The sequence below is a fragment of the Doryrhamphus excisus genome, chromosome 5 (genome assembly GCF_030265055.1).
Source record: "Doryrhamphus excisus isolate RoL2022-K1 chromosome 5, RoL_Dexc_1.0, whole genome shotgun sequence".
NCBI classification, from domain to species: domain Eukaryota; kingdom Metazoa; phylum Chordata; class Actinopteri; order Syngnathiformes; family Syngnathidae; genus Doryrhamphus; species Doryrhamphus excisus.
In genome coordinates this window covers 7567731-7593563 of record NC_080470.1, presented here as the reverse complement: position 1 = coordinate 7593563, position 25833 = coordinate 7567731, and the positions used below count along the sequence as shown (strand labels likewise).

At 38.0% G+C, this 25833-nt stretch overlaps 1 long non-coding RNA gene across 1 annotated transcript; it reads right to left on the bottom strand.

Moving 5' to 3' along the window:
• Positions 1–7753: 7753 nt before the first annotated feature.
• Positions 7754–14971, bottom strand: LOC131130107 (uncharacterized). The gene is made up of 3 exons (XR_009129955.1): positions 14903–14971; positions 8284–8343; positions 7754–8048 (listed from the first exon to the last, which is right to left on the bottom strand). It is a non-coding gene; the product is annotated as an uncharacterized LOC131130107 (long non-coding RNA).
• Positions 14972–25833: the final 10862 nt, after the last annotated feature.

Sequence of the window (25833 nt, the reverse complement as noted above, 5' to 3'; positions counted from 1 at the left end):
CCGCCTCCAGGCACGCCCACCCCACTGTGATCGGGCACATGCCCATGTATGTATGTTTTTGGTTGATTTTGGATCCATATCGGTATCAGCCAATATTCAAGGTTGCAATCGGTGTACGCTAGCAACATAAATGAAAAAGTTGTATCAGGACACCCTTATCATATACATGCAATATATGGTTTTTAAGAATCCACCTCTTCCTTTCCATTTGGTGATAATAGTCGTAATAATAGTTTTGGATTTTGATCCAATGTGAATTTTGGTCTTGTAAGCTATGACCATTGGCTTGGTAAGCTATGGTTATCAAGAACCGTCTTCCAGATCTCACAGCTCTGAAGAGAGACCCATTATTTCACAGTTTTCTCTTCCTGTTTAAAATGTATGTCTGCCTGTGTTTCCCATCTCCAGGGTCCGAGTGTTAAATTAGTACCATTGCGGCAGTTCCAGGTCTAGTCTCTGCCAAGGTCACTTGGCCTGAGCTGACAGATCCTAGTCAGCTAAGCCAGATGGTCCCCTCTGCACACATTACCCTCTATAGATATTCACTCTGAATGAGAGGACATCAAATGTGACATTGAAAATGAGTGTATCCAGAGTTTCAGGTGTCAAGCTTATCCTTTAAAATGGTGAAACAAATGTGTATAATGAAAAGAAAATCTGCCTTCAGGTTGCTTGCGTAAAAGGCTATACTATAATGGGTTTCTAATTGATGACGCTTTACAGAACATGATAATAACATATAATGCTGATCCCTTGATTCTGTGTGTAATCTGGTATCTGAGCCTTAAAACAATGAGCCTTCACTCACACACTTTTAACACTGAGATTTTAAATCAATTGCAATCACTCATATTTACATTAAAAGATCCAAATGAGTGTTTAATTTAACTTTTTGCAGGAATTATAATCTTCCTTTTAAATTTTAATGAAGTTGAGAAAAGCTGTATCTTTTAATGCTATATATTATAAGAATATCAGAAGGTACACTCAGAAGCGGCCGTGTCTAAGTTACCATTCCTTTTATCTTCTACTTTGCTGAATGTGTGATGTTCTTTTTTTTTTTTAAATCCTGTAATTACTGTGGACTAATCAGTCCATTTAACATTTGTCTTTTCTTTTTGTCCAATGTCTAATTGGACAAGAGGAATCAGGCAAATGGTTCAGACATTCTGAAGAAAAGTGGCTTTACATATGGTACTATTCAGGGCTTACATTATGTATTGAATAATTTTCTGATAACATTGGGACCGTTTTTTGGTGACTGGCTGAAGAAAGGAAAACCTAGATGAGTAAGCTTGCAGTCAGTGTGCTTTTCTGTGAGGAATTACATCCTGCATACCAAGATAAAATGACACTTAGTGAAGCATTCATAGCAGCTTTGTGTGAGCACAATTCCCAAGGTTTATGGAGTTTTCTTGGACAAAGCTGACGTGAATTTGTCCATTGAGGTTTGAGGTACTGCATGTCACCTGGAATCGCGTGACAGTTTTATTTTATTTTGGTATTTCCGTTTTTTATTTGTTCATAGTTTCCTGTTTGAGTTTCTTTCCCTTCCAGTGCTGGGAGGCACTGCTAGCCTCAACTGATCTCAATTTGTAATTCTTACTACACATTGACACATTTGATACCGAGAGCAACAGTATGAACGGAGTGAGCCCTTTTGTCAGTCATATAGTCTCAATGGGTGGAGGCGGCGCAGAAAGCATACAGAGTGCAGAGGAGTGTAACGTATAGAGATTATATTAGTAGATTGCATTATATTGTAATTTTTTTGTATATGTACATCATACTTTTCTTCCATGACACCCCATGAGGTACAGTAAATAACCTATTTAATAACATCCAAGATGGTCTCTCCAGGATTACATAGAAACCCAGGCTGTTCCCTGGATTGTTTCATTCCAAAATGCCCAGTTTGCAGTATCTTCTGAGAAGGATCGCAATAAAAGTTGCAGTATGTTTAGAAGTTGACTATTTTCTTCTTCACTCAAAGTTGTAGGGGGGAGGACAGATTTGGAAATAGTTGCTTTTTTCATTCATTCATTTTCTACCGCTTATCCTCATGAGGGTCACAGGTGGTGCTGGAGCCTATCCCAGCTGTCTTCGGGGTACATCCTGGACTGGTCGCCAGCCAATCACAAGGCATATATAGCCAAACAACCATTCACACTCTCATTCATACCTATGGACAGTTTGGAGTCGCCAATTAACCTAGCATGTTTTTGGAAACCCACGCATGCACACAGGGAGAACATGTAAACTCCACACAGAGATGGCCAAGGGTGCAATCGAACTTGGGTCTCCTAGTTGTGTGGCCTGCGCACTAACCACTAGATCACCGTGCAGCCGTTTCTTTTTTCTCCATGCTTTATTTCAATGCTAATCTGGCAACACAAAAAAGTCCTATTAAAGAGTTCTTTCAAAATTAAGCAGGGACATCTGCTATACAGAAAAACGTCCTTGTGCACCAGAACGTGAAATGCATAATCAAAATTGTCATTCAATAAAAAAATGTTATTTGAAGTTAGTTTTCTTTTTAGATGCCTCATGAGTTTAACACAGATGAAAGGACAGCAGCAAGGAAAACAATCATATTTCATTTAAGAATAGAACTGACGATAAATATAAAAATAACTTTTTATTATTCAAATTAAACACTGTTTTAAAAGTCTATCAATCTCAATTGAGATTATCACCATGGAGGAGCATCGTCCTCAATTTGTCCTACTGACTCTTTGTCTTTCCAGTGGTTAGCAGTACTATCTGTTCACACACATAAATTACTGTATCTGTATTGGTACTCTGAGTGGGAGGGGCATAAACCAGAAATGGGTGGAGCTATGTCAGTGATTCTTGACACTTTATTCTTTAAAGCTGTGTGAAGTTGGCCAGGGGATAGCTAATCACTGGTGTTGTACTTCGCAGTGTGCATAGAGCTGTTAGTGTCAATCACCGCCAGTCAGAAAACATACTTGAGGGCATTTTTGGGGTTAAACCATACTCTCTCATACTTCCCTCAATGTGACATCGCAGTCAAGATGGAGGCGGGCATTTGAAAATATTTTATTTTTTTTTTACAGTAAGGAGTGTAAAGAAAGAGGTCTGTCCTCTGTCACAGGCTAAATTCACAAATGGAAAATGGAAAAAGTTCTGTTTATCATTTTTAAAATGTATGGCACCTCATCTTCTCGCGGCATGATCACATTTGTCATTTATGAGAATATTATACATTTATTATCCATTCAAATTAATGTTGATTTTGTATTCATGATCTCACATGTGATTATCACATTAATGACAGTTGCGGCCAATGACAGAATTATTGACAGAAAATTATGAAACTTTTACTGTTTTTACCCAATGATTGTCCTTTTTACCAGAGGTGGATTTTGTATACAGACAGCAACATTGCAATTTCCCTAAGTGTTGCAGCTGAGCACATTCTTATATGCAATGACAAACTGAAAGGGTTTCTTGTCCCCACAGAATTCCTTGCAAACATCACTCAGAAAAAAACTAATTTTGCCCAAAGCACTTTAATTTAGTTATTTGTTTTCAAACTTTTTTGGCATCATGAGCACTGCAATGTTGCTGTTATACTGTTCCCCCATACAGTAAAGTCAGTTAGAAAAACATTTGTGTCCTGGAAGCCCAGATACAGCCACATCATTCATGCGCATACTTTGTTCCCATGTCTTCTAGCTTCTTCTGTTGCCCCGTGACTTGATCTTTTGTTTCAGTTTTAACCTTTAAAAGCTCGTCATAGTGCATTGTTGTCTCTCTCAATGCTTTCTTTTGTCTTTCTTAAGAAACCCAATTTCTTGGTTTAGCTGTTTTCCTCCATCAGCGCACCGAGAGACTGTGTTTTTTTTCTGCATGTGTTACTGTTATCTTGTTCAGCATAATAGTGTAATAATAGCTGTCAGCTCTTTGGACTCCCTGATGCTGATTTCCTTTCTGCCACTATTATATAGCTCTGTTTCTGGTGCATCATCTCGGTCCTCCCCAGGTTTTTCCACTGAGGAGGATGGACTTATCTGAGAGGTTGAGATTTGGGTGGGGGGGTATTTGCATGGCACGTTGCTAAGCAACCGATTTGCCGGTAGCGGCAGTTAACTTATTTCAGCGAATCCGTGCCTCACGACTGACATTTGTCAATACATCATCCTGCTCTCATGATAAAGAACTGTAGACTTAAAATGTCTCAAATAACCCAAAATCACTTAGCTAGAGCAGAGCTTTTTAACTGGACACCTTTTCTTTACACCGGAAATGACTATATGAATGCATAGTTTCACAAGCTCACAAGCTCTTCAATATGCATGCAGATGTGTGCATTCTCTCGTCAATTTGTGTTTTAGAAATCACAATGTTAACGTCTGGCCATGCAACCACCATTTACATTGTCCACCCACATGAACTGTCTTATGTTATGTATTTTCTCAGGAAGATCTGGGATGAGGCTACATTGAGTCTCTCCTCTTGGCTTAATCGCATAAACTGGGCTTACAATTTGAAAAAAATATATAAATTCAACAAAAGTATTTTTTTTTTATTTTTTTGTTTAATCTTAATGAGCAATCTGTGTTAACAAAAAAAAAAATCCAAAAGAGTCTGTACCTCACTGTATGTCACTGATTTGTATGCGCGTTTACCCTCACATACAACAAGGAGTGTAAATGTAAGTTTGACAGGAAAGAAAATGAGGTCTGTCCTTTGTCACAGGCTAAGTCAAAACATGGAAAATTGAAAAAGTTATGTTTATCATCTTTAAAATGCATGGTACCTCATTTTCTGGTGGCATGATGGTGAAATTTGTCATTTATGAGAACATTATTCATTCATTATCCATTCAAATGAATGTTGATTTTGTATTAATGATCTCACATGTGATTATCACACTTAACTAAATGCTGTAGTGCTGTTACTGTTAAGTAATGTTTGCTTTTTAAAGAACATTTGTGGCCACTGACAGAATTATTGCCAGAAAATATTTTTACAGCCCGTTTATCCTTGTCTGATAATGAAACTTTTCCTGTTTTTACCCAATGATTGTCCTTTTATCAGAGGTGGATTTTGTATACAGACAGCAACATTGCAATTTCCCTAAGTGTTGCAGCTGAGCACACTCTTATGTGCAATGACAAACTGAAAGGGTTTCTGGTCCCCACAGAATTCCTTGCAAACATCACTCAGAAAAACCTAATTTTGCCCGAAGCACTCTGCTTGAAAAGTATAGCAATACATTTTCAAATGTCTTGAGGAATTCCCACTTCTCCAAACAAGTAGTATCTTAACATCCGTTGCAGCATAGCACTTTCCCGTGAGAATTTAGGCTACCATTGTTTAAATTAGGTTTACGCAATATCAGGAAAACATGTTTGGTGGATGAAAATGGCAATATGAATATCTGATGCAATTTGTGAACAAATAGTAGACCATTGGATATGCATTCAGAATTTTAACAACAAGTCAAATGCATTATTTTATTTTGAAACATACTTTTATTTAAGCTGACTTAAAACTTGATCAATACTGTCTGACCAGTATTACTATATATATATATATATATATATATATATATATATATATATATATATATATATATATATATATATATATATATATATATATATATATATATATATATATATATATATATATATATATACACACACACACACACATATATACGTATATACATACATATATATGTGTGTGTGTGTGTATGTATGTATATATATATATATATATATATATATATATATCTCAACAAAAATACAAAGTTTGTTTTCATGAGCTGAAGTAAAAAGTCTTCTACTTTTTCTACGTCAGGCCTATTTCTGTCACGAGCCGGCTTGCGAGCTTTAAAGTTCGACCCCAGGATGCAGAGAGCAGGACCAAAAGTGTAGGAACAATGGATTTAATGGCATTTAAGCAATGTGGACAGCAACCACAGGCAAACCAAAAACAAAGACAGCAACTACAGGCAAACCTAACAAAGACAATGAAGCCACAAACAAAAGAGCACACACCTGAACTAAATAGGGAGAGTGGAAATTAGAGACAGGTGTGTGAAATGAGTCAGAGAAAGCAGAAGGGAACAAGAAAGGAAGTAGTACCAAAATAAGGGCATGAAAACCAGAACAGAGGCAAAGAAGGAAACTAAGAGAGCTGTCACGAGGGGGTTAAGCCCGCTCGTGACAATTTCAGATATTTGTCAAATTAAACTTTTTTTAAATTTTTAGTGAGCATGTATACTTTTTGGATTTAATTTTGGAATGACTTTATTGCAAAAGTTATTGCAAATGTAATAATTCTGGATGAGGTGGCATGGCTCAGGTGGTAGAGTCTCACAATTTAAATTTTGCAGGTTCGATTCTCTATGATCATGTCAAAGTATCTTTAGAGATACTGAACAAGATGGTGAACCCCCAGTTGCCCCTGATGCTGCCTCATCAGTAGGTAAATGTATTAACGGTGTCAAAATGCTTTGAGTGCCCTGGTGGTGGAAAAAGCATTGTACAAGTGAAATACCATTTACAATTTAGTACATTATGTAATAAACCATGGAAATTGATGCCTTCATTAGAAAACCCATTGATGCAACATTAAACATTTCAGCTTAATTTGACTTAATTTTCAGAAACTAGTCAAATGTTTAATTGTCCAAGCTAACACAAATTGCTAGAACGGAGAACGTGTTTGCAAGCTTGAGAAAAACATTCCACTATTTATTACTGACTTAGATATTGGAAGACATACATACATGCAAAACGGATTATGTTATGCAAATAATAAATATAATATATAAGATTGAAAATACTGAATATTTGTATTCATTGTTTCTGTGTACTGTACATAAAAGTGCACTCCCCCAATAAAAACTTTTTCTCCAACATAAACATCTCTTACAATGAATTGCTGAAGATGACAAAACACAATAGATTATTACATTTTTGATTTGGAAGTGTCCATAGTGTATGCGACTCAACAAGTCACAGGCTCTCAATCACCTGCTATTTTTTTCCAAATAGCTATTCCAAGCTCAGTGAAAGACCACGTCCAACTGATTTATGTAGCCTCATAAGACTAATGACACTGTCACTGTCTTGTTCCAGTTGAAGGCTCCTAGCTAAAGATTCCCTTATGAAGATTTCAGGACTAAATGGGGACATAAGGTCCTGATAGGGTTTACCAACCCCTTTTGAATAAGGCAAGGCAAATGTATTTATCGAGCACCATTCGTACAAAAGGTAATTCAAAGTGCTTTACAGAAAAGAAGGGTAAAATCACTTCATAATATTCATCCATCCATTTTCAATGCCAGTCGCCAATTAACCTAGCATGTTTTTGGAATGTGGGAAGAAACCGGAGTACCCGGAGAAAACCCACGCATGCACGGGGAGAACATGCAAAGGGTGGAATTGAACCCTGGTCTCCTAGCTGTGAGGTCTGCGCACTAACCACTCGACCGCCGTGCCACCTGCAAAAGGTTTTATGATTACAATTTACATAGATATTTACATAGATACAATTTACATGGATAGACCGATACTTTATTCCAGCATCTCTGCAAAATATCATAATGAACTTAATCACTTCACACAATATAATATAATATATATATAATATATAATATAAAACCACCGATTATAAATAATAAATAAATACAGAATCAAGTCAAATTTGCAATTCAATATTGCTCACATAATAACAATAATAATAATTCATAAATATAATAAGTCCAGTCTTGTGTATCTTTTTATCGCTCCCCCTCTGCTGTGTTGAAAAGCTGAATGGCGTGGAGGAGGAATGATCTGCTCAATGCTTCGGTGGAGCAAGGCAGTGATGGTAATCTGCCATTGAAACTGCTCTTCTGTTGCGAGATGATGTTGTGAATTGGATGATGCTGGTTGTCCATGATGGAAAGGAGCCTCCTCCGTGTCCTTTGCTCTGCCACAGATATCAGGCTGTCCAGCTCAGTGCCAATGACAGAGCCAGGCGTGTGGTGTCTTCCTCCTTCAGGCTTCTCCACCAGCACAGTACTGCAGACAGGAGGGCACTAGCTACCATACTCTGGTAGAACATCTGTAGCAGCTTTGTGCATGCATTTAAAAATGTCAACCTGACGCCTCTGCCTTTTCAAGTAGTCATATTCACCAGAATATTATGAATAGCGATAAGATGAATAGCAATTCATTGCAAAGTCCCTCTTTGTGATGAAATAAAATTTAATTAATAAAATCAGTGCATTTCAGCCCTGCCACAAAAGGTACTGACATGTTCATGATTGGTTGAAGATGACTCTGCCTTTGTCCTTCTTCTGTTAACGATGGTTATCTGCAAGGAAACATGTGCACTCATCATTGCTTGGCACAAAAAGGGCTTCACAGGCAAGTATATTGCTGCTAGTAAGATTGTACCTCTGCAATTGATCACATAAAGGTTCATTTGTCAAAGAATAAACAAAAGGCGTCCAAGAAGATGTCCCCAAAAAATGACCTGCCAATACCTTAGGCAACAAAAGCCCAGTAAGAGGAGGAGCCTGATGGATTGTCATGAATAGACAAGCCCCTGCATGGAATGTACCACCTACAAATTGAAGACGTGGCTGCCATAGGGAAAACATACCAGTGGCTGGAAAAGGCTACACTGATATACAGCGCAGAGGCGCTAATCATCAATCAACACAAGATCAATCGAGGACGGTGTCTAACTCTAACTCCTTCCAAACATTTACAGAGACAAGTGGCTTTCTTGCAACGGGTTTATTCAAAGCTTGTTCTCCAAATCCACCATGAAAACTCGTTAGCTGCATGCTAAATGAAATGAAATAGGCAGCACCACACGTAGCTTGAAAGCCCATCTTTTCTTCTCTGAGTGAATTGCAAAAAAAAAAAAATACATAGCAACAAAATAAAAGCATCTTTCAACTTCAAAATAAAGAAGAATTTAGCAAACTTAAATTCCCACTCTTACAAAACATAGCTATGTAAATGCAACAATTACAAGGTCTACCACATCCAGCCAGTAACTCCTACACACTTTTCAATTAGCTCTTCAAAGATTCATTTATTATACACTTACATAACCACTAAATTATAAAGTGTTGTTCAGAGTAGTCAGGAAGTAGTTTGGGAATGTGACCAATCACAGCGGAGAGGGTTTGCCCGAAGGCGTGCTGTGGGTGGAATAAATTTGACTGTTTTGGCAGGAAGCACAAATCTAAGGATATACAGCGGGAATAGGTGCAGATTCTGGAAGAACTAGAAAGTTTTCTGTGCAGGTTATTGTGTGTAGCTGCTCTGTAGGTGTCCAACCAAATACAAAGGTTTGAAAATGAGCATAATAGCTCCACTACTAATAGCAAACAACTACTGTGAATACCTGTGCATGTGATTTTATGGTTTTGTGGAAATTTGTTTTTTGAAAAAATATCTTGCAAAAATTCCACATTGTCTTCATGTATTGAAATAAAAACAATAGGGATATGAAGTGCTGTGAATAATTTCTGGATGCACCGTATATATGTTGCAGGCTCTTGCTGCAGTGGATGATTCTCCGCAAGGATGCTAATTATATTTGACATTTGTGGAAAATAGGTTAAAAGAAAAAGAGTCATCTGCCCACTTAAATATTTGACACAATTTTGTTTGACTTCCCAGAGAGATGGCCAAGAATGGCCCCTTATACCAGTTACCAAGAAAAACTCATATGGGAGTTGTGATTTGACCTATAGTGCACCTTTACCCCCAGACCAGTGCTGCTTTTAGAACAGACAGACAAACTTTAGGTCATCTGGGATTAATTAGCTTTTTGAAACCCGGCCAGCAGATGTCAAGGTAATATTGGGATGCAAGCTACAGAGGTCAGCGTAATATCTCAGAGCACAGAACACAACCCGCCAGGGCCCAAAAGGATGCTATGTCAAGAATTCATTGCATCAAGCTGGTGATGCTGAGTGAAAACATGAAACCTCTTTTAGTCATCATTCATGTTAAAGCTTTTAAGTGGGTCACATGTCATGCTAGTAGAACTGGTACTTCACAGCAAATGGGAATGTGGGAATTACATTTTGCACAGACAAAACTTTTGCAACACAATTGACTTTTCACACAGCAGTTGTCATCCCCTAACTTTGTCTTCTTTAACTCTCTCCGATATAACATATTGACAAATGGAAAACTGGGAGGCATTCATATACAAACAAAATGGTCCATCTATCTTTTTGAAGTGTATAGCCCGATTAAAATTCTGTTGGTTGACCTCCGGTTTAATAACTTATTTTTCATACATGCAATGTTTATGTAACACGTTAATATTGTTATTTGTTTACTTTTCAGAGGAAAAGTAATGTTTGACCGTTTTTGTTATTCCTGTGGTCCTAACATTTTGCAAGTGGTTCCATAAGTATACTGTGCATTATATGCTAAATACATACACACATATGCATACATTATATACATGTATGTCTGTGTGTGCGTGTTTTATGTATGCCCACTAATCCCAAGTGATAAGTGAATTTCGTGAAGTAAGATGCCTTATTTATGAATCAAATGTTTTCATATTAGAACATCAAATCCCTGTTTCTAAATATGTTTTTTAACATTAGAAAAGCCCTCTAGTCACAAAATAATGCCCTTATAGTCATGTTTACACTTTTACACAATATAGTAGACATAAGAGAAAATAAGACATATAAAACAGAAATATGGATGATATAGATCAAGAGTGTTCTAGTATTACGTCAGGCTGCACTGTGAGTGAGTGTTTAGCGCACAGGCCACACAGCTAGGAGACCCGTGTTCGATTCCCCACGCTAGCATCTCTGTGTGGAGTTTGCATGTTCTCCCCGTGCATGCGTGGGTTTTCTCCGGGTACTCCGGTTTCCTCCTACATTCAAAAACATGCTAGGTTAATTGGTGACTCCAAATTGTCCATAGGTATGAATGTGAGTGTGAATGGTTGTTTGTCTATATGTGCCCTGTGATTGGCTGGCCACCAGTCCAGGGTGTACCCCGCCTTTCGTGTGAAGACAGCTGGGATAGGCTCCAGCACCCCCGCAACCCTCGTGAGGATAAGAGGTAGAAAATTAATGAATGAATGCATACTTATATATACATATTGAAAGCATATTGAAAGCATTAAAACACATAATAAAACCTTGTCCTTTTAGCTGGTCCTTTAAGTTTAAAATAAGAGAGTTTAAAATAAATCTCTTACTGCATCCAACCTCAGCAGAAATGCTCCACGAGAGGCCTTGCTTACGCAGCTCAACAAGCCAACTGTGTTCAAAGAGAGAAAGTATTTTTTGCATTTGCCATCAAAAAGGTCATGACAGTGTGAATGACAGAAATGCCATTGAATCCACATTTTTGCCAAGATTTTGGCTTTTAAAGGCTGTGGTCTTAAACTTTTGATCAGCTGATTCACAGCCTATTTCAGTTTTGTGCATGTTTTATATATTATCCGTGTTACAAGAACGTAGGGTTATTTCAGATGCATTTCAGGATGAACCTAAACTACTGTATAACCTTTACAGGTGAATTTAATCGAACTATTTTTTAACACACATGTCCACCATGTTGAATATGGTGTAACACCATGCAACAGTTGTGCATATCCCTAACTTTTTGTGAGTAGGATATTACAATTTTGCTGGTTGGTGTTTTGTCTTCTAGCAAACTAATGGCGAAATGGGAGGCTCATTCATACATTGAAGTCTACTTGCAAAATAATGTCAATTCCGTTTATATAATATATATACACGTACATACAATAAAATGTGTTGAAGGGACCACAAAGAGATCCTCCTCAGACCATACAGCAACTGGTCGAAGCCGCTTTTGTAAACGTGATCATCAAGGACTCACAGCCTTTTTCCTTCATGGATGATTTTGGCTTCAGGCAGTTTGTAAGTTTGTTGGACCCGGGGAGGATGAAAAATTTAAGAAAGAAAAGGGGAAAGCAAAAAGAAATGGAGAAGGCCGCATGAGTTCATCTCATGAGTGATATGTGGACATAAATTTAAATCAATGCTCAGAAGAAAATATCTCTGAGATGAAGAGGGCCCTGATGGCCTCATCACTGATGCTGCGGAAAAACATGATTTCATGTAGAAAGATGTTGAATATGCACATACAAAGCTATGATGCACATGTTTTGTTCAGATGCACATGTTTTGTTCGGATTGATTTTTTTTGTATGCACCCTTTTATTAAGCTATTTCAGGTCCAGCAAACGAGCACCCCGTGTTAAATGCATCAGCAGATGGGTAGACACATCTAAAGCTCCTGCAGGCGGTGGGCACCAGGTGGAACAGCACGTACACCATGCAGCCTATGAGGACAGAGAGCCAGTTTTGAAAAAATGTTTTGGGGCGTTTTCTCCATTATACATGGTCACCACTGAACTTTCTAAAGAGCAGAGATTGTCAGGGTCCAAAACCCTTCCGCTCATCTGCATGCTGTGGTACACAGTCAGTAGAAAACAACCCCCAGTTCAGGACGAGATATCCCTCCAGCTGTGTATCAACCTTACAAGGATGCTTAGTGAGGGTTTTTGTCTCCTTGAGACCATGAATATAATGACCCGTCCAAGATTTAAGGCTACGTTATGGCCTTCTGCAGTCAGACTGCAATGAAACGTCTGGCCGTAGAATGTGCCACCATCATCGAAGCACAAAAAAACCCCAAATTATTCCTATCGCTCCTGTCCCTGCTCACAGAGGGAGAGCAAAAACCAGCAGCAACAGTTTGTGTTTACTTGAAGTGCATAAAACATTGGCATGGTTCCAGCATAGTCTTGTCTTTAGAAAATGTTAAATCTGAATATACCGTATATGGGTGATTCTGAAAGGCGTACCAGCAAGGGTGATGTCACTTCGTGGGGCATGAGGCACAGACTAAAGTGGTTTGCATATCAACATTTTTTTGACGTGCATAGCAAAGTTTCTTCATTGTTCATTTTTGCAAAACATATTTTGCTGCATCCAAAACATATACTTTGACCGAAACATTGCATCTTGTTAAATTTAAACATTGCAATTGCAACAAAGTATCCAAAAGTGAGTGAAGGAAGACTATGTGCAAATAAGCAGATGTCTGCGTTGACACACGCTGTGAACTTTATATTATTTCTGCATTGAGCCACTGAAGACTTCAGACTTCCTCCATCTACAAAATATGGAGACACATTGTTTCCAGACATCTGGTTTGATCCGCAAGTCATCCTACAAGTTTAGCTTTGGATTTTTCATTTCCAGTTTAATGTAATTTCACTATCAGGAAGTTGAAAGTATACAACATTTTTATGTTTATTTACATTTTGTGTATTTGTTTCAGATACAACAACTTGGCACTGCTATTAATGTTTATGCTTTTGCTCAAGCAGTACAGAAGTGGCTCGGTGCCAGACCGGGCAGGAGGGGTTAGGTGTGGCAATGAATATACTGTATCTTTTAAGCCTATGACATCTTCACTGTAGATAAAGCAGGATTTTAATGAAATGCTGTTATCAAACACCATTAAATGAACCCTAGTTCTTATCATTGAAATATCATTGACACCACATTGATTTTTATTCATGTTGTTGAAATTTCCACATTTCCGTGATCTGATTAGTTGAAATACATTTTAAATTATGTTGATCTATGGTTTTGAAATCAGTGTTGTTTAATTTTTGGCAGTGGGTGTAAACTGATGATAAATTAACATTGAACTCTGCTGTTGACTCAACAATTTAATGTTGAAAATTAAACATAGATTCTCCATTTTCAAGTTTCAATGTCACCTTGCGATCTGGGTAATGTTTTGCCTCATTGTTTCAATGTTTTTAGTTGTTTCTTTGTTGCCCAACAATGTTCTGCAAAAGTGTTATAGATGTCAATCAAATATTTTGCCGCCATTTCTCTTTTAAGATCAGTTGATTCATAAGTCTTGTTGTTCACAAGCATTTTTTTTGCTGTCATACAAACACTTTTTGAGGCTATTCTTTGTGCATTTCCCACTTTCATAAGCATTTTAGAGTCCTAACTATTTAAACTTCTAACACTACCTTGTTTAAGTATACATGTGTTTAGACTCGGCTCTGCTGATGAGAGCGACGGGTTCAGCAGCCACCTTCCTCTGTGCTTGCGTCTGTAATAACTTTTTCTGAAATGAAGTATTTCCACATGGAAGAACAGCACATGTAGGTGCCATTTTGCTCAAATTTTCTCTGTCATATTTGAGTGCATGTTGAGATCATTTCATGTTGTACTCAGTTTGTGCTCCTCTCCTTAATCTTAAATAGTATTTTGAATCTGTGTCTTGGGTGCTGTCCATGGTCCTGGACCGGCATACAATACATTACTGTTTGTTGTGGCTATACTCTGTATATTTAACTTACACAGTGTTGGGAGTACATTGGGTGATTGCATCGATGTTACTGGTATCTGGTGTAGCTATGTCTGCCTCATTTTCTGCTGTGTACATTTTGAAATTCGACACATAAAAAAACATGTTAAAATAAGAAAATGAATAAAACATACATCACAATTCAGTTAAACAATACAGATAATGACACATAATTTGTTAATAATTCTGTTCATAGATTCAATAGCATCAAATTATGTTGCATTCATTATTCCCATAGTTCATTTCCACAGTACACTAGTTTGCTATTAAACATTACAATTAAAAAATCAACAAAAACAGTTATTAAAATTACAATACAGCTAGTGTCAAGGCAAAACTCAAAACTTTAAGCCATAAAATATGTATTTCAATTTATCATAAATAATCAAAACATTAACAAGTAAAATGTACAAAACCGCATTTCCTTAATGAAGTGTGCCCGGCACAGAACCAGCCACTGAAAATGGAATGAGGGCTTTAAATTGTATGTAAATGTATCTTACCGCTGAGTTATTTGATCCGGAATTTGGATAATCAAGATGAAAAATGCAGTATTGCATGCCGCTTGAGACGCCATCTGTTGCCAGCCACAACAGCAGTTGTTGATTGCTTTCACCTGAGGGGGATTTCATGATGTCAGCTTTGATGCCAGCTGATTGATGTTGTGTGACATTTGTGAATTGGTCTTCAGTATTGTTTGATTCATAACGGTATCCACTGTATCAAAAGGTTCGATACAGATACATGTATTGTTGTACGCTGCACCACACAAACTAGTTAGCATGTTAATTCTAGCTAACATCAGTATTAGACATAATTATAAGACACATTTAACAACTTTTTCGATTGTGTCATAAAACCCATCTAAACTTGCGTTCAACATACCAACTTGCAACTTATTTGTTTGCTGGAGGAGGCAAGCACCCCCGAAGAGAAACAAACAATGAACCAAACTCTGAAAGACTGAAACTTTGTCTTCAGTTGCCTGACAATTTGGTGAATCAATTTAGCAGGCAAAATCATTCTCACTCTAAGGAGTTTGTGAGGAAATGGGGAAAAAGGGAAATGCTCCTTGCAGGGAAAGTCAACCTATTCACAGCTCAGGGTCATCAACAGAGCAGACTCCCGGGAGCTTTGCATAGTGATTCTGTCTCAATGCTTGTGGGACACTTCAAGGTTATGTGTAGTTCACAGTCCCCCTGCTCACAAGAAGACCACAGTGGCCCAAAGCTATAACAAGGAGCAACAAAGGCACTGAAGGGAACGAAGAGAATGTTCCATTAGTATTTGAGTTACCTCATTGTGACTGACTGATAATATCTAGAATTGTCATGATTTTTTTGTTGTTGCTGATTGCACTGTAATATGCAGCTAATTATTTGCCTTGATTAGACTGAAACAATCAAATACATTTTTTATTGTCCCAAGTACTACAGTGTATAGAACAGACTATTTACTTGAATAAAAAAACAAAACAAAGGTCACATTTATTCCCTACATGTGATGGCTACTTATTGTAGTATTCTGTAAGGTAATTAATCAGTATATATTAATGTTAGTAAATATTAGAATTAAAATTTGAAATGTAGGTCAGTGCTTTTGGTAGAGTTTAGGCCAACAGAGAAGGCCTTGCTGGTCCTGACAAAACATTGGATTATGGTATGGGCAGGTGTGTGCTATATGCACAAAAAAAAAAACAGGTGCATTTTATTGATGGCATTTTGAATGCCCAGAGGTACCGTGACGAGATCCTGAGACCGATTGTTATGCCATTCATCCACAACCATCACCTCATGTTGCAACATTATAACGGTCCCAGCATCTTGCTGCTATGATATCTGTAAGGGGGATGGATTATCACGACAAAGAAGAAGTGCTCACAAACACAGCTTTAGATAGATTTGTGAGCAATATTTGTGAGAAATAGACCATTTGTATACATAAACCAAATTTGGAAGCAAAAACAAAAATGTTTTGTTTCTATTTTTCTATTTTCTATTCATTCCAAAAACATGCTAGGTTAATTGGTGACTCCAAATTGTCCATAGGTATGAATGTGAGTGTGAATGGTTGTTTGTCTATATGTGACCTGTGATTGGCTGGCGACCAGTCCAGGGTGTACCCCGCCTCTTGCTTGAAGTCAGCTGGGATAAGCTCCAGCACCCCACACGACCCTAGTGAGGATAAGCGGTAGAAAATGAATGAATGAATGAATGAATGATTCACTCTCCACATAGCCTCCTCTTGGTGCACAACAGTTGTATGATTTGTTTTGATAATGATTTGTTTTGTCAGAGGTATTTTCCATGAAAGACTTCCTGGCTTGCTTTTCAGAGAGCAGGTGACAGGGAATCTGTCAGGATATCCCGTGTCATTTACTACAGATACTGATCCATCAAACATCTCTTCTTCATGCGCTATAAAAATTCAATAGTAACATTACTTTAGGGAAACTTGAGCTGAGAACAACCCTCAGCTGTCAAGGGGAATCCAGAGTATGGGCTCCACTGGAAAGAGCTCATTAGTCACTGAGTACTTACCATGATGGGATTTGGCCTATTTAACAATTTACCCAGTGCCGGTCATGTTTGAATGTGTCATTCCATGTGAACAACATTTTGCACCATGTGATTAGAACAGCTGTATGTATCGGTACGTAGTGTAGTAACTTTAATTTCATATATAGTATCAAGCTTTTTTTATTTGACATTTTTTTCCATTTCAGTTCTGCAAGATGAACTGCTCGGTCTGAATGTCTTTTGCGATGATTTATTTTCATCAGATACCCAGAATGTCACTGTTCTGTCAAATTCATTGAGTGTTCCAGGAGCAATTTCAGAAGATACACTTGAGGTCCCTTTTTGATTTGGGGCTCTGACACCTTTGCCAAAATATGAATTGCTGTATATGCAAATTGAAATTCTCTAATAAGCATCTTCTTTGGTTCAGTGGATTCAAACATTCTCATCATTCAAAACGCAATAATTGTAGTCATAAAAATAGCCTTAGTATATTCCCCAGTGAGGGCACGCATATTGAGATGTCACTATTCTTTTCTTGTGAAGCAAACTCCCCATCCGTTCAATTTGAATTCAAAATATCATTTGTGCCTCATGGGAGATTGTTACCTTGCTACAGTATGCATGTGCATGCACAGATGCGCACACCTCATGATTGTCAACCCAAATAAGAATTGAATGATGGATGGCTTTGCAATGTATTCAAGGCCAAAATGGAAAACTCAGCTCTCTCATCCGGCTTCATCTTTTAAAAAAAAAAGCGTAATTTTGTGTCAGAGTTGAAATGATGGACAGAAGAAGTTCACATTATCGAACTGTAGACAAATGTGGGAGAGAGGCAGAAACATAAATATCAGCGAACCCTCTGCACTTTGGAGTTCCTGCGTGTACTCTGCATGGTCACTGCACTACCTCAATGGGAGTGATGGCCTCGATAGCTTGAAAAATGAAAAGCACAAAAGCGGATCAGAGGCACTCTTACAAAGCAGCTGCACTGTGAAATTGATATTAATTGAAATTGATTATTCAATCTGGGACACATGGGTCATTAATTTCTAATCAGGGCCTTCAATCCATGTGCCTAGAGCATTGGCTATTAGTTTTATTTTCAAATGACAATGATTACAGAGGTGCTATCCCAAAACATGACCATTAATCATAAAAATTAATAATATGAATTTATAGAAACAAAATGTTTTTAAGACCACAACATAAAGTTATGACTTCATTTGTGTGTCTGTCTTACAACACACATAGTCAATGAAAACAAATAATGAAACAGAAGCATTATAATGATTGTAGCTTTTGTCAGCCGGTGAATCTGTTTCTATGTGGCTCCACTTGTGTTGATGGATATTTTTTATTTTTATTTTATTTTTATTTTTTTTTGGGGGGGGGGGCGTTTATGTGGACATGACCTTTATAAACACAGGACAAAAAAAAAAATTGTATACCAAACGTATTAAAACCAAATACTAATGACTTCTACTGAGGTTTATTGCCATTTTATTGACTGCAGAGTGTTCTTACCATCACTGAAGTCATCTTCTTATGTACAATATGGGTTGATTGGCCACTGTTTGTTGGTTCAACCTTAATTATGGAGCTGTTTGGTATGCATCTCTGATTGCTGATGCATGTCAACATGAGGTTGAAAAGAGCAGCACGCTGTACATGACAACAGCGAAGAGCCACTGATGCCTCTAATGAATGTTCCTGCACTTGCACTTGCTTGTTTGGGATTTTAGTTGGGTATATACATAAACTAAATTAAGCTTTTTCAACAAACATACTGTTTTTCCATCAAGCAATTTTGAATTCATAAGCAATTTTGAATTACCAAGAACAAAGCGGTAGAAAATGTATGAATGAATTTCTTTTGTTTCTCATTTTCTCATTAATTTTTATTGGGCTGTGAAAACAATTACAGTAATATTGCAGACAAATTGCAAAGGTAAGACCATTTGATTATTAGCTTTCAATATGATAAACCTTGAATTCCTTCAATCAGAGCCCTTTTTCAAAAGCTGCCCCTCTCGGTACTGGACAATTTTGATTGATTTTTTCACGATTTTTCAAGGCACACATAATATTGTATTCTCTGGCTATATAAAAACATGGCATACACCAAAAGAATCATCTTTCATCAGAAAAAAGGTTTGTTTCTAGCTTTTTCCATTCTTTAGTAATCAACAGTAGTAAGTGTCAGCAAAAGATCAGTTCTCAACAAAGAAAGGGAGAAACAAGTTGTTTTGTGGGAAAGATACATTTTAAGCATAAATTTCAATTTGACATAAATTTTGCCATTTTCAGTATATTTAGCCAAACTGTCTAAACAATGATACCACAATATAAACAACAGAAAAATGGTGATGTTACCTTCATATAATATATATTTTTTACAACTATAACACCGCAAACTATTTACAATTTTCACATTTGCAATTGAACTACGTGTGTGCGTGTGCGCATGTGTTTTGAAAATATCCTTCATTGCATCACCTCCTTCTTGGTTGCTGTGCAGTATGTATTTGAATGGGAGGGAGGCAGCCCAAACTCTTGCACTTCTGCCACAGTGTGGCTGTTTTTTTTGTTTTTTTTTAGTTGTATCATGTGTTTGTGCCGCTCTTGTAATTATACGTAAAAGTAAACATCTTTGAGATCGAGCGGTCAATTTGAAAAAGAAAGTATAAATACGTCTTTGGTAGCAAATGTGTTATGGGCAAATTCCCATACACAAAAATATTCCCAAACACTACATGAAGTTTTTGGCCACAATACCAATGAACTGTATGAGGTCCCTTTAGAGTTTGTTCCCGTGCATGTGTGTGATAACACCTGTGTATGAATGCTCATGCTGACATACAAAGCCATGCATGTGGTCTCACACATTTCATTTTCGAATGTCAGTGGCGTGAAGCCTGTGTCCACAAGGATTGTCTCCAAAACAAAGTCAACAAAATAATGCAAATGTCAGACTACACATCAGCGCTGTTTTGGCATGTTCATCCATCCATCTTCTTCCGCTTATCCAAGGTCGGGTCGCAGGGGCAGCAACCTAATCAGAGAAACCTCAATAAAATTCACCTGCACTAAGCTTGAGGATTCGACAGGCTTGTCCGTGAAAATACAGGCTGATCCTCAACCCAAATTAAGGACCTCACTGATGCTGACTGCATCCAATAGCTATAAGACGGTTACAAGATTCAGGTTGTTCAATTGGTATCTAGTCGTCAGCCCTGCCAAATGTAGGCATTTTACAAACATGACACACATTTTGACCCTTAAGAACACTTTGCTGCTCTCCAGGTATGCATTTGTTGCATTTGCCATTTTCACTTTTGAGTTCAGTCTCTGCACATTGCGTGACATGCACCTCCCTCTTTGAGCTTGGAGGAGTTCAGGGACAGGGTTGATGGTCTGAAACGCAGAGTGAAAGTCAACAAACGGGATTTTTGCACAGGTCTCTTGATTGTCAAAATGTTCCAGCATGAAGTGAGACTTATATTGACTGTGTCATTGTGTTCACTCTGTAGGCAAACTGAAGGGGATCCAGCAGGGGTCCTGTGACGATCTTCTCCAACAAGAGATGTTCAAATGACTTTATGACCACATATGTCAGAATGACATGCCTGTTGTCATTCAGTCCTGTATTTGCAGGTTCATTGAGGACTAGGATGATGGTAGAGCAGGATGGAACTTCACATAGATCTAGAGACCGATTAAAGATGAGACGCTCTGGGCCATGACCTTTCTTCATCTTTTGTTGTGTGAAGATCTGGCACACATTCTATTCATGAATTGTGAAGACAGATTTGGTAGCAGAATGGGAGTCAGAGGTAAAATAGCAGCCTTTCACAAGAGATCAGATGTCAGATGTTTGTCGAATATTTACTTAAACACACGCATACACACATACATACATATGGGTGGAGGGTGCCGTCTCTTCAAGGGGTATGAAGCACAGACTACAGTGATTTGCAACTCCAACAAAATAAAAATATACTGCCAACACACTGAATGGAACGGGGGAAACAGTGAAGAATATTTTCTTCAAGTCTGTTGTGTGTAAAGCACCATGTGATGTCAATTTCATCTTGTTTGCACATCGTGACATGCAAAAGTGGGTCGCAAATATGATAAAATAAGTAATACAAAATGGTGACACTTAGGTTTCAGCTCCTGTAATTTATGACACAAAATGTAACTAAAATTGAATAGTTGAAGACTATATGAAAATTAGCTGACCTCTGCTCGGACACACAATTTAGTAATCGCCTCTACCAATCCTGTCTTCTGCATCTGTCTCTCTCACACAAACTACCCTCATGTCCTCCTTCACTACACCCATAAACCTCCCTTTGGTCTTCCTCTACGCCTCCTACCTGGCAGAATCCTTCTCCCAATATATTCACTATCTCTCCTCTGGACATGTCCAAACCATTTCAGTCTGGCTTCTCTGACTTTATCAACAACAAGAACAACAGTATGACAACACCCACCCCTCAAACATAACTGTGAATAATTGAAATCTAAAAGGTTATAAAACCATTTCTAAATGTTTGGGACCATTATCCACAAATGCCGAAAACAGCAAACAGTGGTGAACCTTACCCCAATAGCGCAGGGAAGACAAAAGACCCCACAACAATTTCTAAAGAAGTGCAGGCCTCACTTGCCTCAGTAAAGGTCAGTGTTCATGACCCCACCATAACAGACACTGCATGAAAAAAATGGCCTGCATGACAGAATTCCAAGCCAAAAAACACTGCTGGAAAAAAAAAAACATTATAAGGCTTGTCTCAATATAGCCAGTAAAGATCTTGATGATCCCCAAGAACTTTGGGAAAATACTATGTGGTCTGACAAAACAAAAGTTTAACTTTTTGAAAGGTGTGTGTCCCATTACATCTGGCATAAAAGGAATGCTGCGTTTCAGAAAAAGAACATAATACCAACAGTGAAATATGGTGGTGGTAGTGTGATGGTCTGGGGCTGTTTTGCTCTTCAGGACCTGGAAGACTTGCTGTGATAAATGGAACCATGAATTCTGCTGTATTCCAAAAAATCCTCAAAGAGAATGTCCAACCATCTGTTTGTGACCTCAAGCTGAAACCAACTTGGGTTCTCCAGCAGGACAATGATCCAAAACACACCAGCAAGTCCACCTCTAAATGGCAGAAGAAAAACAAAATGAAGACTTTGGAGTAGCTGAGTCAAAGTCCTAACCTGAATCCCACAGAGAAGCCGTGGCATCACCTTAAAAAGGTGCTTCATGCTGGAAAACCCTCCAATGTGGCTGAATGACTACAATTCTACAAAGATGAGTGGGTCAGAGTTCCTCCACAGTGCTGCACGAGAGTCAGCGCAGGTTATCGCAAGTGCTTGATTGCAGTTGTTGCCACTAAGGGTGACCCAACCAGTTATTTGATTTAGGGGGCAATCACTTTTTTCACACAATCCCATGTCGGTTTGGATTTTGTTTTGTCACTTAATAATAAAAAGTTTAATTTAAAAAATACCCTTTTTGTGTTCAGTTGTTGTCATTGACTAAGATAAAAATTAGTTTGATGATATGAAACATTTAGGTGTGACAAACAGGGGATTGACTAGTAATCCAGCATACCCACTATGTAGCCAGTCATCTGGGACAGGCTGACATTTATGTGCCTAGGGATTAAAAGTAACAAAAAAACCCCCACTAAAGTTCAGAGATGGAGCATCACAGATATTATAATTGCTGACGTTCCCTCCCACCTGAGCTGATTAATAAAATATATGTTATGGTTTGTAATTCACATGGACTGAAAAGAAACACTTCCACTGCCGGTACTCTAACTCATACATGAGATTATTCTTTTATAGATGTCACACCGTTGAATGCAAAACAGTGAGCTGTCTTTCACTATGGTTTATGAATGCAAATTTGGGAATTCATTAAGGCTACAGTACATGGCATATCAAAGTCTTTTAACACCTGATTTATACAGGCACTTCTTCCACGAAAGCAATTCTTTTGTAATTGATATTGCTAAATGAAAATAACTCTCCACGGCCAGATTGATTAGGTTGACTTTTGTTGTTGCTGTTGGTGAAAGGCCTCACCTTCACGAGGCACTGGACGGAATAGCAGTTTCACATTCAATTATCTGATTATGCCTGATTGCATTATTGTGTCCTGCCATGTGCTCGTCAACTCTAAATGCATGTGCATTCGAGGAGTTCTCATTTAACTCAAATTTTAATTTGTCTGATTGACTACTTCTTGTTTTTTTTATGCACTGTGTGAATTTAAACACAAGACAATCTGTCAGTTTTCCTTCAAAAATACTGAATGTTATCTATAATTAATGGGCTACACATATTGAGTAGTAATTATTTCTATACCCTCATTGTAATTATATTTCTTTACCCTCATCTTTTCTGTTGTTCCCTGAATCTCTCCCATGTGACAATGCCAACTGAATGCCACTGCAGTGATGTTCCACCTAAATCCACCAGGTTTAACCGGTTGTATACTTCTCAACTTCACAGAAACAGAAATAATGAATGCTTTCAAGCCGTTTCTGTATTTCAAAAAGCCTTGTGCATTTTGAGGAGAAAGTAATCCATCGTGTCTCCTGTGAGGGATGAGAGAGACCCACATCACCCTGACTCTGTTACATTATGGAGTATTTTCGGCACCATAAGGCACACCGGATTATAAAGCGTAGTCTCAATTATGGGGTCTATGTCTATACTTAAACCATACAGAGAAGATTTTGTCAATTGCGTGGAGAGACCAGTTCCAGATCCATCCATTTTCTATACTGCTTATCCTCACAAGGGTTGTGATCTTTGGAGCCTGTCTTCAGGAGAGAGAAGGGGTACACCCGGGACTGGTCGCCAGCCAATCACAGAGCACATATAGACAAACAACCATTCACACTCACATTCATATCTATGGACAATTTGGAGTCGCCAATTAACCTAGCATGTTTTTGAAATGTGGGAGGAAACCGGAGTACTCTGAGAAAACCCACTCATGCACGGGGAGAACATGCAAACTCCACACAGCTGAGAGTGTCTAATAAATGTAAAAATTGTATAATGAGTTGTCTTAAACAGTTTTGTGTGATTTTGTTTGGACACGTGAACAAATCAGGCAATAAGATTTGTTTATAAACGCATGCATTGAAGATTTTTACTATTTATCGATATGGCCTGGTCTTTCTGCAACCTAGTCAGACACATGCCTGTCATGATGAGTTCATGTGCATCCCAGTGTTATATTTTAGTAGTGCTCACCAATTCACCTTCCATGTAATATTGTCCATCAGGTATCACAGTGTGCATCACAACTAAATTGAGTAGCTGGGCTACAATGTGAAAACAACATGACAAATGAATGTTAAGCTGGCACCCAAACAGCTCAATATATCTGTCAGTCTACACATCGACTAGCCAACACGACATTGCTTATTAATGAATGGCATTCAGCTGGCACACTGAGTAATGCAATTTTATGAGCTAATAAAAATAAATTCATGCTGATCTGATCATGGCAGCTGAATGGCCTAATGCCAGGAGAATCCTATTATGTATTGATATACAGTTTTCTTCTTTTGGAGGCTCCTCAGTGGTGGTATTGATCTCAGTGCAGAGCCTTTTGTTCTCTGCAGTAATAAAGTAGTCCATTGATTTATTGGTGGGTGACACTTACCTTTTTCCTACCTTCCTGGTCTACATTTGTTCCACTATTAAGGTCTTTAGGACCTGGCAAATGTTTTGGCTTTATGTAAGCCTTCCACAGTGCCACTTCCTAATGCACATTCACACAGTCATTAATATTGGAGCTTCCTGCAGAAGTATTGATCTGGTTGACTACATTTCTCATGAACGTGTTCACCTGCAGCAGGAGGGGAAAGCAGCGATCATTGTGCATAAATATGCTTGTTGATTTTCTGACTTTTCAATTATGAAGCCCATCATTTCTCATCCCTGACTCGGGACAAATTATCATCTAGAGCTGCTATTAAAAGGTGTGCACATTAATTATATTGTTAATATGAGCATCAAATAATGTAATGTAATGACAGATGTAAGACAAAATGCAATCTGACAAAGCTTGTAGGTGCACACTGTCACCCACTGCATAAATTTATCATACTGTAATGGGAAGGGACACAGAATGCATGCACAACAGGTGGTTGGAAAGAATTTTTTACCCATTCAAAATGATGGAAACGGAATCCAAAGCTGCACTCGTTTGTACGGCGGTGCATGTAATTAGCTTGTCTGTTTCACAGTTAGGTGGATTTCTGTTTGAATCTCAGTTTGGACGTCTCTGTTTGGGTAACCAGTTTTCATCTCAAAGCCTAAAAACATTCACGTTATGTTAATTGAGGACTGTACATGTGAATTGCTGTTCATATACTGTAGCTAGGTACAGGGGAGTCCTATATGGGTGAAATGTGAAAACAATTAAAAAATTCCTAAGGCCTAGGTGGATGTGTATGTGTGTGTGTGTATCTACAGTATGTATATATAGGCGTGTGTGTATTATACACAACAGTAATCCCTTATTTATTGTAATTAATTGGTTCCACACTAGGCCATGATAAGTGGATTTCTGTTAAGTAGGATCACTTATGTATAAATGGAATATTCCGAGTTAGAGGATAGAGACTATTCAAAATAAGTTTTTTTTTAAATCAAGATTTAGCAGTTTTGCCATTTCAAGACGTTGTAGCTTGAAAATGGTTCGAGATAAAGGCAAAATCATCAGTATGTACCGATGTTTGTGATGTAAATGTACTCATCTAGTATTACGTCGGGCTGCACTGTGAGTGAGTGCTTAGCGCACAGGCCACACAGCTAGGATACCCGTGTTCGATTCCCCATGCTGGCATCTCTGTGTGGAGTTTGCGTGTTCT